The sequence below is a fragment of the Rutilus rutilus genome, assembly GCF_951802725.1.
Source record: "Rutilus rutilus genome assembly, chromosome: 4".
NCBI lineage: Eukaryota > Metazoa > Chordata > Actinopteri > Cypriniformes > Leuciscidae > Rutilus > Rutilus rutilus.
In genome coordinates, this window is record NC_140212.1 from 49,407,716 (window position 1) to 49,421,870 (window position 14,155).

General features: G+C 35.8%; 1 protein-coding gene and 1 long non-coding RNA gene across 2 annotated transcripts in view; one reads left to right on the top strand and one right to left on the bottom strand.

Annotated features, from left to right (window-relative positions):
• LOC311289572 (period circadian protein homolog 3-like) overlaps positions 1–14,155 on the top strand; it is a 293,734-nt gene that overhangs the window by 235,962 nt on the left and 43,617 nt on the right. The gene's annotated exons all lie outside the window — the stretch shown is intronic.
• LOC311289198 lies at positions 586–3,579 on the bottom strand. The gene is made up of 4 exons (XR_014627080.1): positions 2,914–3,579; positions 2,247–2,467; positions 944–1,015; positions 586–644 (listed from the first exon to the last, which is right to left on the bottom strand). It is a non-coding gene; the product is annotated as an uncharacterized lncRNA (long non-coding RNA).

Sequence of the window (14,155 nt, forward strand, 5' to 3'; positions counted from 1 at the left end):
CTGCATAGAATTAATTAAAATAGAAGTAAAATAACATTCATTACAAGTTGATTTCAAAATGCACCTAAATTGTTTTGCATTTTGTGATTTTCAGTTGAATAAAAGACTATTTTCCATTCATATATTTCATCATTGAGGATTTCTTAAAAATTGTGTAAAAATCTCGTCTCGTCTCGTGGAGTAACCGTCTCGTCACACCCCTATTCTTTACTGTAATGAAGACTTGACAATACAGTAAACTATATTATGACAGGATATGTTCTGAGAGGAGTATTTCTGACAGGAAAATGTTGTTTCTGAAGTAAAATTGTAATGTGACTCTAAATTGACACCACTGCACTAAACCAACTGAATGGTGCATCTGTTGGACATAGTCGTATTATTTGCCTGATGAATTGCCATTGGTTTTCTGTTTTAAGATGATGATACAAATTTTTGTTGTTGTGGTGGGCACTTTTCCATTGAGATAATCCAGAGAGAAATTTGTTGCCAATCTTAATGGAGAAAGTGCCCAAGCAACATTGCTCAAAGTTGCCTGTGTATCATCACCTTTACTCTTTCAATCAATCTTTTCTCTTTCTCTTACCCTCCAGAATGTCAGCGGCAAGTTCGCCATACAGCAGGCCTGCACCCACCCGGATCACCTGTGTGGACAATCGGACAAACCGTCGGGCTAAGTCATACGAGGTATCCAAAAATGAAATTAAAATAGCGTCGTACAAAACCACTACAATAAGTGCCCTCAGCGATGGCGTGAGGGCATTTATTGCTCCTGTGGATGGGGAAATCACACTGTTTGAGACCGGGAGGGCGTACATCATAAAAAATTACACCCTGTCCCACAAATTTGGACGGGAGTGCATATTTCTCAACCCCAACTCGGAAGAAATTCCAAACTGCTTCCTTCGAGTTGCCAGAGGAGGCAGAAAGGTCAGCGAAATACCTCCTGAATCCACCAACTGCCCTGCTGTCTGGGGAAGAGCAGGACCTGTTCACAAGGGGAGGGTTCATCTCCCTGAAGGGAGAAATTGAAAAAGTGAGCAAATTTAATAACATTTTATTCAATAAATTCAATTTTTTTTTAAAGAGTCCCCCTCCCAAACTGTATTTCTATAGCCACAAATGTTATGGTAATTTTTATTAATATTAAGATATTTCTGCCATCATTTTATTGCATTTTTTGTGTGATTAAGTGATTAAGGTTTTAATACAGGTTGAATTAAGGTAATGTTTTGTTTAAAGACGCATTTTAATCAGATTCACAGCCAATGTTATTTTGATTATGTCTAAGCACTAGTGTTACGTCCTATACTGTCATCTGTTTGGAGCTGTTGTTGTTGTTGTTTTTTTTCCCTCCCGTACGCTCTTTCTTTTGTTTCACTGTCACTGTCAGCAGGATGATGCGGCTACCTGATTGGCTTATCCCTCTGTCAATCATCCGGGCGACGTCATCGTCATCATTGCTGTTGGATGATGTTTCAACGCGGCTACACCAATGAGGGCGCGCCATGTGCCTATAAAGAGCGCACCTGTGTTGGAGGCGGGAGATGACTTTGTGCACGCTAGAGCTCTCGCTTGTTAGTTTGCCTGACCTGTACCATTAATTGGATTGATGTGTTCTTTGAGAACTCAGTAATGAGACCTCCGTAAGTGAGGCTCATTTGCGCTGTTTTTTTCCTTGTGAGTATCACCATTTATTCTGTCTGGTGGTTTGATCTACTGTTAAATGGGGGAAGAGAAAAGGACAGCTTAGATATCACGTGATATACATATGCCACACTGAGAGATCAATTTGTGTTTAGAACACCAGTTTAGTGACTTGTGCCACTCCTTGTAAGTTTTGTTTTTGTTAGTAAGAATAGTTTATTTAGGGCGTCTTTTTGACGCTGAAGATGTTTTGTTTGGTTCTTGCCGGACGTTGATCTAGTCAGATTACATTGTTTTTTTTTTGTTCTTTAGTAAGACTGGTTTTTGGTTTTATTTAGTTCTTTGATTTGGCACAAACCTAGTTCTTTTCTCTTTACCTTTCTTTATTATAATCTAACTAATTACTTTGAGGTGTCCTTCTCATGTTGAGACTCATTGTAATAAATCACTTCCCTAAGAAAACTCAATCGGGTGATGGGTTTGTTTTCCAGTACACGCTCATTATTTTAATGTTACATTCCTTAATTCCTCTAGATATTAAATAAGGTTGTAACAACTAGTAACTGTATTCACTTGCATTGCATTAACAACAATCTTACCCTTGTGATCATGTAGTTGCAGGTCCCCAGGATGACCCGAGTGGGTGATGGAGAGGTCCCCATCAGAGACCTGTCTCTCCGGTGTGGCCAGGTGGTGTTGGAGGTGTCACTGTGGCGTGACGAGGCCCTGGTGGAGCTCAGCCTGGGAGATCACATTGAGATTTCGTGCCTCAGGGCGAGTCTCAAACCTTCTCCCAAGCTGAACTCATCCAGCTATTCAGCTGTGGAGGTATACAACATTATGCATCATGTAACCTAATTATTCTCTAATTGATCTTTCTACACTCCTGAGTGTGTACCAAGTGTATACACTTTTTATATATTCATTGGTAATAATTTATATTAGTAACACTTTAGAATTAGGCACTATTAGTTAATATTAATGCATTGACTAAGTACAGTACTTGTCAATCTGTGTTACACATAATGTTAGTTAATAAAATACAACAGTTCCAAAACTTTCATAACGTTTTAGTAAATGTTGCAATTAAAGATAAATAATATATGCTTCAGAATCATTTTTCTTGCTAGATCATGTGGTCAACTAACATTAATAGTGTTCATGTAATGACTCGTGTCTATTGATATATAATGCCTTTGCTGTGACTTCCGTTCATGTTATTACATTTCAGAAGACTGTAGCTGAGCCAGTAGAGGTGGAGCTCACCTTCATCGGGGTCATGGAGGGAGATGGAGGTGAGACAGTTCTGCTGTCTGACGCATACGAGGAGTACACAGTCCCGGCAGCACTGGCCCTCGACATCACTGCTGATGACCTGCCAATAAAACTTACTCTTACTCACCGAAACAAAACTGTTCAGAGTATTGAACCACTGGGGGAGATGTTTGAGGGGATGTTTGAATCAGTTTGACTTTTTTTTGTTTTTAATAGTTACATTTTTTATGAATTGTTTTATCACTTATTAATTGTTAAATTTTTTATTAGTTTTTTCGTTCAGGAATTGTTCCTTTAAAATTAATTAATAATAAAACGTGTTTAATACATTTTGCTTTAAGTGTTTTTCTATGCTTTCCATAAATGTAAATTAAATAATCATTAACCTAAGTCTGATGCATTGTATCACCATTCCCTACCATAAACAAATGCTTAATGTTGCTCTGATCTTAATGCTACCATGTTAAAATTTGGTAGGGAGGTGATAAAATGCATCAGGCTTAGGCTAATGATTATTTAATTCTTCATTACTTATACAACCGTTTGCAGAAAATGTTACTCTTAAAGGTTGTATAAAGAATAAAGAAATAGAGAGTAATTAATTACATAACATTAACTCATTATAACAGTTAATTTTATATTGATATAATACTTATATAGAGAAGTACACACATATATTAGTTTATATCGGTTTATTAATTAGTTAAATTAGGTGTTGATTACTCTATTTGTCAGAAAGGTCAGCAGATTTAATAATAGGTATAAAAATAGCTTTTAAAAATTAGCCTTTGAGTAATCAACACCTAATTTAAGTAATTAATAAACTTTTATTTATTTATTTATTTATATATATATATATATATATATATATATATATATATATATATATATATATAGCCCATGGAGGTCATTTCAGAGTAGCCTACGGCTTAAATATAAACAAATGCACATCATTATAGTCGAGCATTGCTCATGAAACTGTAATGATTGATGTCGATTAAAAGATATATTAATCCTTTTAAGGCCATATCATGTATGCCTAGTAAGTCAACAACCGTTTATGAATTAGGTGATTGCTTTATAAGCATTAGAAAATCAAGACATTGTTATTTTAGTAACATGAAAAACAAAACGATTATAAATCAAATCTTACCTGCTGCAGTATTTGATGAAAGAATTGGTATCACTCTGTGTGTCGCTGCCGCACTGACATGAGCTGAGCACATGGCATGAACGCAGTAAAACTTCCGCAGTTTGTTTTATTCACCAGCCATCTGATTGGGTATTGAGCTCAATACACAATCACACATGTGTGATTGGTTGTAGCCTAATGCTTAATGTATGCCAGAACACTTTTAATTTATTTTCACATTTCACTTTGAGATAGTGACAGTCGTAAAGTATTTATTTTGATTCTGTAGGGGGGATTTTAATTTTTTTACCCACGTCTTGAATTTTTGTCCATTTTAGAAGGAGCAGGGCAAATTGTGTCTCATAATAGCAATTTAATTTACTCATTATCTTCACCTGGTTACTGTACAACGCATATCCAGGGCCACATTAGCTGTTCTCAAAATATAAATGTCCTACTTTTACTAGTTGTTGCAATAAATAAATGTTATGATGAAGATTTTAAAATATGCTCATATAAACAAATCATTGTTATTACTGTTTAAATTACAGTTCAAAGTTGGGATTTGGAAAAGTTTTTTGTTATTGGTGTTAATATTAGAAAGACAGACGGACGGACGGACAGATAGATAGATAAATAGAAAGTTTAGTTAGAAATAAATTAGAAAGAATTAGGAAAAAGAAACAGTTTAATTAGAAAAAGAAAGGAAAGAAAGTTTAGCAAGAAAGAAACAGATTAGTTAGAAAGAAAGAAAGATTAGAAACAAAAAGATTAGTTAGAAAGAAAAAATAGTTTGAAAGAAAAAGGATTAGTTAGAAAGAAAGAAAGATAAATAGATAGATTAGTTAGAAAGAGATAGATAAACAGACACAACAGACAGACAAACAGATAGATAGATTAGTTCAAAATTAACTTTAGATAGAAAGAAATAAAGATAGATTAGTTAGAAAGAAAAAAAGGTTTGAAAGAAGGATTAGTTAGAAAGAAAAATAGATTAGTTAGAAAGAGAAAGATAGATAGATAGATAGATAGATAGATAGATAGATAAAAATTGTCTTCTATCTATCTATCTATCTATTCACATTTAAACTATTTATATCTATCAATCTATCTATTTTCAAACTATTTATATCTTCAAACTTTATCAATCAAACTAAAACTATTTCAAACTGAAAACCTTTAAACTTTCTTTAAACTAAAAGCTTTTAAAACTACTTAAAACTTACTGGCTTGGCTTTCTCAAGCCAACTTAAAGTTTGCTAACAAACTTTTTATCTTATTTGTAATTGACACGCTTCTGTTGAATATTTACTTATAGAAATGCTTTATTGTCTTCGAAAAAAAAAATCCGTTAGCATCTCAACCGTTTTCAGAAAAGGTAACGTAGACTAACGTTAACTAGATGAGCTTTTGTTTATGAAAGTTTGGGGTTTAATCATATCTTATATGTAGATTAGATGTTTTTAATAGTTTTGTTAAGGGTTTTGCTTGGAAGTGAGCTAATTTATTTAACATAAACGTATGTATTATTTAACAGAAACTTGTGTGCTGTTAATCGATGACATCACTTACATGGAGCGCTAATGTTAAAATTGGCTGAAACTAGCTCAATGGTAAACAAATATTGATAAACAAATGATCTGTGATTTCAGCAGCAACAAAATAACAACAGAGGGGAAGCTCTACTATTGCAACATTGCTGAAGAAAGCTGCTGCCAGAGAAAGACACAGGTAAACTGAGGAAGCCCATTAAATAACTTTAAATCCATTTTCTCACAATGTTTTTCACCTAACGTTATATCACCATGCATCTGTTTTCTTATTTATTTTATTTGTTTAATTTATTTTAAGAAGGTTTTTACATCCAAACGTAAGTGACACTGTTGGAGCAATATGAATAAGTAAACTTAAAAACATAAATTCTGTTATGCTAATTAAGAAATTATTTTCTGTATGTTATTCTTTCTATTTTCCTTGCCTTTAAATAAACCTGGCAAGAGGTTTGTTGTGTTCCTAGATCCTTCCATGCTGATGGCCTGCACAATAGCAGAGTTGGAGCAGATCAACATCTCTATGGCGCTGTGAACCCTATGACTTGTAAGTAAAACTTTCAACTGATGTCAAATATACAGTATTGGTATTAACGGCATGATAACGACACCAAACACACCGCCAAGATGACAACTGCCTTGATAAAGGTGTAGGTAATGGAGGAGCCAGTATGTCTCCAGATCTGAACCCTAATGAGCAACTGTGGGGCTTCCAGAAGCAGAAGGTGGAGAAGCGCCATGTGTCTAACAGCCAGCAGATCTGTGATGTCATTATGGAGGAGTGGAAGAGGATCCCAGCAACAACCTGTGCAGCTTAGTCTTAGTGATGGGAAGTACGGATAATTTTACTGACTCTTTTGTTTGTTCTCGTTCATCAAAATGAACAAATCTTTTTTTCCAAGTCATTTCGTTAATTTAAGGGGCTTTAAATGTTATACTTTTAAAGTTGCTCTAAGTGATGTTGGGTGTCGTCACTTCTTGTATTCTGTGCTCAGCACCACTGCTCACTATACACAGAATACGCACGATTTATTACCACTATTATTTATGCATTTAAGATTGAATTCAGTGTCTGGAGTTATATCCCTTTGTGGTGTGTATTCTTCTAATTTCAGCTCCTGAGTCCATTTTGGGGTGATGGTCAAGACAGAACCAAACGAAAGCTGGACTGTAACCTACTGGCCTATATGACAGACTACACACTGACAACTACTGGCATGGATGCTGCATCACATGTTTTTGAACAAAAACTTTTTTTACCTAGAATTTAAAAGTGTGGGGAAGTTTTCATCTGGGGCCGGTTGCACCAGCTGTGTGTAAGTTATAACTTAGCCTAGTTTTGACATAAATGGACACTAAGTTACGACTTGCGCACTTCTAAATATTTTTACATTGCACCATTAAACTTTGTTGAAGCGTAACTCTACGTATAAACTAAATATTTACGGCAGCCTCCGATCAGGAGTAAATAAAATATCAGACAGACTGAACTGCATCAATAAGCTCTTCTTTTACCTGACAGACTTCAATTCTTTAGACATATATGATTATTTATGCTGACACTCGCTTACATTTTAAGAGAGGGAACATTACGTGAAAAGATTACCTTGTTAGCGGCTATCTTTAACACGAACCCGTCCTAAACAGCACGCCGCTGTGTGCATCGGTCCATGTTGTGCATGTCAAATATCAGTCATAATCAATAAACGTAATTTCTTATGTTTTTTGTATCAATATTTATTTATTCATCCTTATTCATTTCATTTCAAATACAGTTTCTGAATGTTATTTACATGTAAAAACACTTATGCTATTCATGATCAAGTATCGTATTTAATGGAAACTTATTTTTACCGTTAGAAACGTGAGGCAAAAGAATAAAGGATAAACTGAAATTCACGCCATTTCAACACAACATCTGCTCACGTATTTGAAGGCTGCTATTGGATCATCAAAGCTAATCGTCATATTATGCGACTACGCATTACTTTACGGAGAGCTTACGACCTACTAGCTACGTTCTGCCTTACGAACAAATGGTGCAACGGAATAAAGTTCAGAGTTAGTTACAAACTAGCAAGTCGTTACTAAGCCTCTAGTGTGGACTTTACGTTCCAATTTAAGAAAGAACTTACGAACAGCTGGTGCAGCCCTACCCTGGCCTTCATCAGCCTCCATGAGGGGACTCTGTGTCTTATCTTATGTGATCTTATCATTTTAAACATTCTTAAAAGTACGGCTTATTTCTTCTGAATTTATTTTGTAGTATGTGTAAAACTTTTCCAATAAAAGAAAATCAACTTTTAGTAATGTATTTAAGTAATGAATTAACTTCATTGTTTAGTAATGATCAGGGTTCAACAATAAAGATTGTTAATGGGACCTGTTAATGTAGTATGTACAGTATAAATTGCAAATGTATGCTTGAGTTCGGCACGTGTTTACAGGTTACCCAAGACATTTTAGAGGAGGTATGCTGTTGCTGTGTATTTAAAGGTGCATTAAGTAATTTTTACTTGTAATAAAATAAAATTGCAACATGTAATTTATGTATATACTGTTTGTTTTTTGTGTAATAAAGTCTATCATTAAATTGTAACTTGTCTTTGTTGTTATTTTGTAGATGTTTGTTGTAACTAGGTTTATGTGTAATTCAAGATACTTTAGTAAAACAATTTGTGGTACATGAAATTAAAAAAATCATAAAGAATAAATTTCCCTTTGGAACCCTGACTCGGGCCAGTACCGGCGAATTATACAATTTATGCTGGCGTGATTATGGCCCTATTCCGGCAGCGTCGGCTCAGTTTCGGCACCCGGAATCGGGCCAGTGTACTTGGGCCGATTCTGGCGCGTCATTCATTGCCGCGTTTCACAAGAGTCCGGCAACCGGAACTGGGCCGATGGATTTCTTCTGGCTTGCCGGATCTGGGCCATTGTTGGCTACCTGGGTTCAGACAGACTTGTAAATAAATGTAAACAAAAAAAGTTAAATAAAGGGAAATATATTATAAATTCACATAATAAGAACATATTTTATTATACAATATATTTTTCTAATGAATCTGTCTTAAATAGTGTTCTTTTAGAAATTCAATACTACAGAGCGATCGTCGTGTCTGCACATTCAACAAGTGAAGTGTAAGAGAGAGTGAGCGCGCGCATTGCTTAAATAGACTGCAGTTGAAAAAAAAAACTTCCTGAAAACCGGCTAAACTAAGCTTTAAACAGTCAAAACAAAAATCCAAGTCGGCGAATTGTTAGTAAATAAGTGAAAGGACATATGTATTTAAGGATTTTTGTGAAAAAAGTTTAAATTAAAGAGTTACACGATGTTTTAGTGTAATTAGGTCACTTTCTCCTCCGCACATGGTCGAGCAAGAGTGGAGAGACAGTGAAACAACAGAGTCCACGAGGGAAAATGGCGATATAAAATCGAGTTCTTGTTACAATCGCATGGGAATGGTGTGTACATGTAGCCAGGGTTGTGCCTAATCATGCTGGTGTGAACATATTTTTGTATCTGTGTTGTGCATGTTGTTATTCATTTTTAAAGTACTCAACTCATGGCAACGACATCGGATAACGTCACGACCATCGTTCGTCGTGTGGAATGTGGTTTTCCTCGTCATGAGGAAAAATATTTAATTTAGATCAAAATATCTAATGCCTCAAATCATGCTATACATATCCTTAACATCTCAATCAACTAATATTCGGGTAAGATGGATCATATTTTTAATACTGGAAGTAATTTTTTAATATTTAATTAAGGAAAATAATTCATTTAAAATCAACCAAATGAATGTTCATGCCAAAAACGGCTTATATGTGTAGTCAATGTTGTATTTAACTGATATTCAAATGAGATGAGTTATATTTTTAACTTTAAATGTGGTTTTTGATTGTTCAAAGATGAGATATGCAAAGCTCTGATGGGAACAATATCTTATGACGTCATAACAATCGTTCGTCGTCTGAAATGTTGTTTATTTCCCACAAAAATCCTAGTCCTTTTTAAAGGAAAATGAAGATAATATGAAAATGGAAGATTGAAGAGCACTCATAGTTCTTTCATCTGTGAAGATACTACTTGAAAACAGTGTAGAAAATATTGCAAAACCATAAGACATGTAGAAGGAGTAAAATAAATAAAATTTTATAAGAGAATCCTTGTAGGTTTTTTTTTTATGTGTGTAAGGACTTATTCTGTAAAATATTTTAATGTAAGGATCAAATAAAAGTGTCCAGACTATGTAAATAGGAAGTCTGTGCATAGCATCAATGTGCAGGTAATAGCTATATTTTGGCTCCTTAATATTGGTGTTACAAATAATAAACGTATTGTTCTCCACAGGTAATATGTGATGCAACCAACCTCATCACGAATGTTGAGGCAAAATGGCCTGGGTCTGTACATGATGCCAGAATATTTAGAGAGTCAACTCTGTGCAGCATATTTCAACAGGGTACATTTTGTTAGACAAATGCTTGTAGTCTTCATTACATTTACAAAACACCTCAAACATTACAGGACACTTCTATGGTTACTTGCTGGTGGACAGAGGATACCCTTGCCTCCCCTATATGATGACACCCTATACCCTGATCCTGAGCCCGGACCACAGACACGCTTCAACCGGTCTCACAGCAGAACACGGGCCAAGGTGGAGATGACAATAGACATTCTGAAGGCGAGGTTTCAGTGTCTGCGTGGGCTCAGGGTCACTCCAAATAGGGCATGTGACATCACAGTTGCTTGTGTGGTACTTCACAACGTTGCCACAATAAGAGGAGAGAGGCAACCCCCTGTCCTGATGAAGATGACCTAGAACAACACCCATTAGAGATGGCAGAATGCTTAGAGACATGATTTGTCAAAATCACTTTATTTAATGTGTTCTATTTCTTCATATCCTGAAATAAAAGAGACATGACAGATTTGTATTTATTGCTTTATATACACACACACAAAAATACAAAAAAATAACAGATTGATGTTCACATATGATTCTCACCTTAAGGCGATGCTCCAGTAGTTCTATTTCAAGTTTGGCCTTTTTAATGGCCAGCCTTTTCTCCTCTAGCTGAAGCTATATAAGGTCCATGTCAGGTTTTTTTTTAATTTGCCTTAATAGATGGACCTTATACAGTTCCTTTGCAGACAACTAGGAAGGCAAAGTAAATAAAATGGTTAAAGAAGAAAATCTGCCACATAGTAACATTATGTAAATAAGGACAACCAGGGACAAGTTCTTACACTGCTAAGATTGTGTAGAGGTAGATGGACCCTCATCTGCATGTACATCCCCAGCTAGATTCTGTCACAGGACATTTTTCACTCCATCTAAAAAGCTATGCATTGTCCAGTATATGCATCATACCCCATCACAGCACTTTCTAATTCAGTCACAGCAGAAGTGGTCTCTTCATCATCACCCTAGAGTGGAAATATGCAAGGTTACTTTGTCTGGCAGACAAAGTGAAAGATCTAAAAGCAACTGGTTCTTAAAATGCATCACTAACAATTGTGACAGTCTGTGTGGTTTCAGGAGGATCCAATAATGCAATGCGTCCATCAGCAACTGCAAGAAAAAAAAGATACTCAATGTGTAAATTACTGAAGTATGACAGACACTGAATAAAGGCATTAGGAACATGCAAGAATAAAAAAAAAAAACAGATTACTGTATACAGCATATGCTGTAAAATAGAATATGTATGCATAATGCACAAGTGAAACAATGACTGCATTTGGGAAGCATTTAGCCTTCTTCCTAATGACAAGAGTTAATGATCGTTTTGTCCAAACGTATGACTAAATTAATTAATGCTAAATTAAGTTAATCTGATGGTAAATTAACCCAGCTTTCTGGAATACACCCCAGAACGAATAGAGTATCCGCAACGGATTAAAAGCCGTTCAAAGTTCGGAGCCCATCTGTAACTTATTCGACAGAGCCCCTATAGGCTTCCCCTGGACAGTACATTAAAAGGTCATATTTCATCTACAGTGGTTTTATGTGGTGAAACCTACTGTACACCACACAGGGGACACAACACAACACAATTATTATGTACATTGCAGCTATTAATTATGCAACATTTGCATAAAATTCAACTGTCCACTTCCCCATCAGATAAGTTACAGGTGGGATGCTATTTTTTATTTTTTGTTATGGGACCACCCTGATGTTATGGATAATTTGTCCATCTGAAAACTATTTTGATAGTGACAATACAATAGTGATATTGACAATAAGGGGCCCTTTAAAATAAGTTAACGGGTGGAACAATGTTTGTACTTTTGGACTGGGACATATATACTGTATCCTACATGTACAGTATATCTGTCCCTGACAAAATATGCTTTAGGTCCAAGTAAAATCCATGTATCACACTGTTTAACATCCAAAACTCATTATTACTTCATCCATCACTGATCATAACATCCAAAACAACACATCAACAGTCCATCACACAGGTGGAATGGAAAAACTAAATACCGGTATATCACAGTCTTTTTGATTTACATTTAGATGTGTTCAAAATGTTACAACTTGTTCGTAACGCATCGACGCACTATGTCAGGGTTCTCATTGTGCGGCTCGCCAAGCTTTAATTTGTGGTTCGCATGGCTGTAAAAAATATGGCGATATCATGCAGCCAGTCACTACAGATATTTCTTAAAAACATTAAAAATAAGTAGGGCTATAACATAACCCATTACAAAATCAAAGTTTCAGCTCTATTACAAATCATTTCGATCGGATTGAAAGAGGTGGTTTATCGAGAGAACATGTAAACACTTGATCGATTGAGAACCGAAACTGAAAGGACGACGTGGTCTCCTACTGACTTTGTCCTATCAGAATTTTACACGCATATCTTTCGACATTTTGAACTACCGCGGAAATGTCAGGGTGCGTCACGTGACGATTCTGGACGAATCACGTTGTCTAGGGATGCACGATGATATCGGCACAACAACGGTATTGGCCGATAAAAGCTTTAAATGACCATAATCAGCATCGGCCGATGAGCCTTGCCGATAGGGTGGCATGTTTCCTGTGTGCACGTGACGACCGTACATGAGGGCCAGCAACTTAACATGTGTGGAGGCATTTCGAGCATGGGGTCAGTTTGAGATGTGCTGGGGACAGAGACGCATTCACAAGTGTATTTTCAGAAGTGCTGGGTACAATGACTTAGTCATTTTTTTTCTCTTTCGTGCAGGTCTTTGAAAGACGATGTCCTGTAGCTTACTAATGTAAACTCTCCAAGCTATATGCTCTCCACAGTGCATAAAATATTCATTTTATTTTATTTTTCGTGTTCGCATTCATGAAAAACAGTGACAGTTCTCGGTTGCGGACGTGAGCGCTCTGAAAGCGCCACTAAAAGAGACTGCTTTAAAACTTCCACAGAGACCTCAAACAGAAAGCACAAAGCCTTTCTAAGTGAATTTCGTTTTGTATTATTTGTATCTTAATTTTAATCAATGTTTCATCAACCAATTGCCTGGATTTAATAAATAATAAGTAAAGCAGATCATAGATAATAGATTTCACGACACGGAGGCGCCCGCAATTGAACTGGAGCTAGTCTCATAAATGAAACGAAACTCAGCATAGCCTACTCGCCTCACAGACCTGAGAAATATATCTATTATCTACAGAACGCTTGAAATCATATTTTTAAACAGAACAATTCAAAACGAAAGAAAACTATGTAATCCGAAATGTGCATTTCTCTCTGGCGCGTTCACTACTGCGAAGATCGCGAGTCATCGTCAACTTCATCTTTGCAGCCGACACAGAAAACTCTCTTGTTTATTAATAAACAATTAAAATGTCTCCTTGCTATATTTGACATTCATAATCATTACTTTTGCGGTTCGTTGTGACAGCTTTTAGTTGCTTTATTGGCAGCGCCACCCTTACATGTTACATGATCGGGTCGCCACTGCATCAGCACCAAAAACAGGAGCATTTGGTAGACCTGTTCAAGTAGAAGATGTAAAAAATTGTATTTGAAAATTTATTTTAATTTATTTTACTCCTAAGGACTCAAGTTTGAAGTCTGAACTTAAAAATAAAATGTGGCGCTGGCATATCATTTATTCTCCAAGTGAAATAATTTGCCTATTTTTCAGGGGTGAATGTCTGTCTACATTTGTAAAATTATACATTTATGGTAGAATCAAATGTTGTTTTGTTTGTGTTGTGTATTGCCTTATCTACAACACGTGAGTGTAATACGGTAAAGGTAGTACAGGAGAGAGACTTGGATTTCTCTTCAGTAAAATTAAAGTGTAAATATATCAGGGGGAAAATGTGTATATATATATATATCGGTATCGGTATTGGCATCGGACAAAATTTGTTTGAAAATATCGCATATCGGCCAAAATACAATATTGTGCATCCCTAACGTTGTCAGAAATTGGCATCAGCCAATGAGATTGCGCATTTCGAGTTAAATCGCCTGTTTTACTTTCATGATTGGTTGCTGATAGACAGGAAATGACCATATTTGGATCCAACAGCAT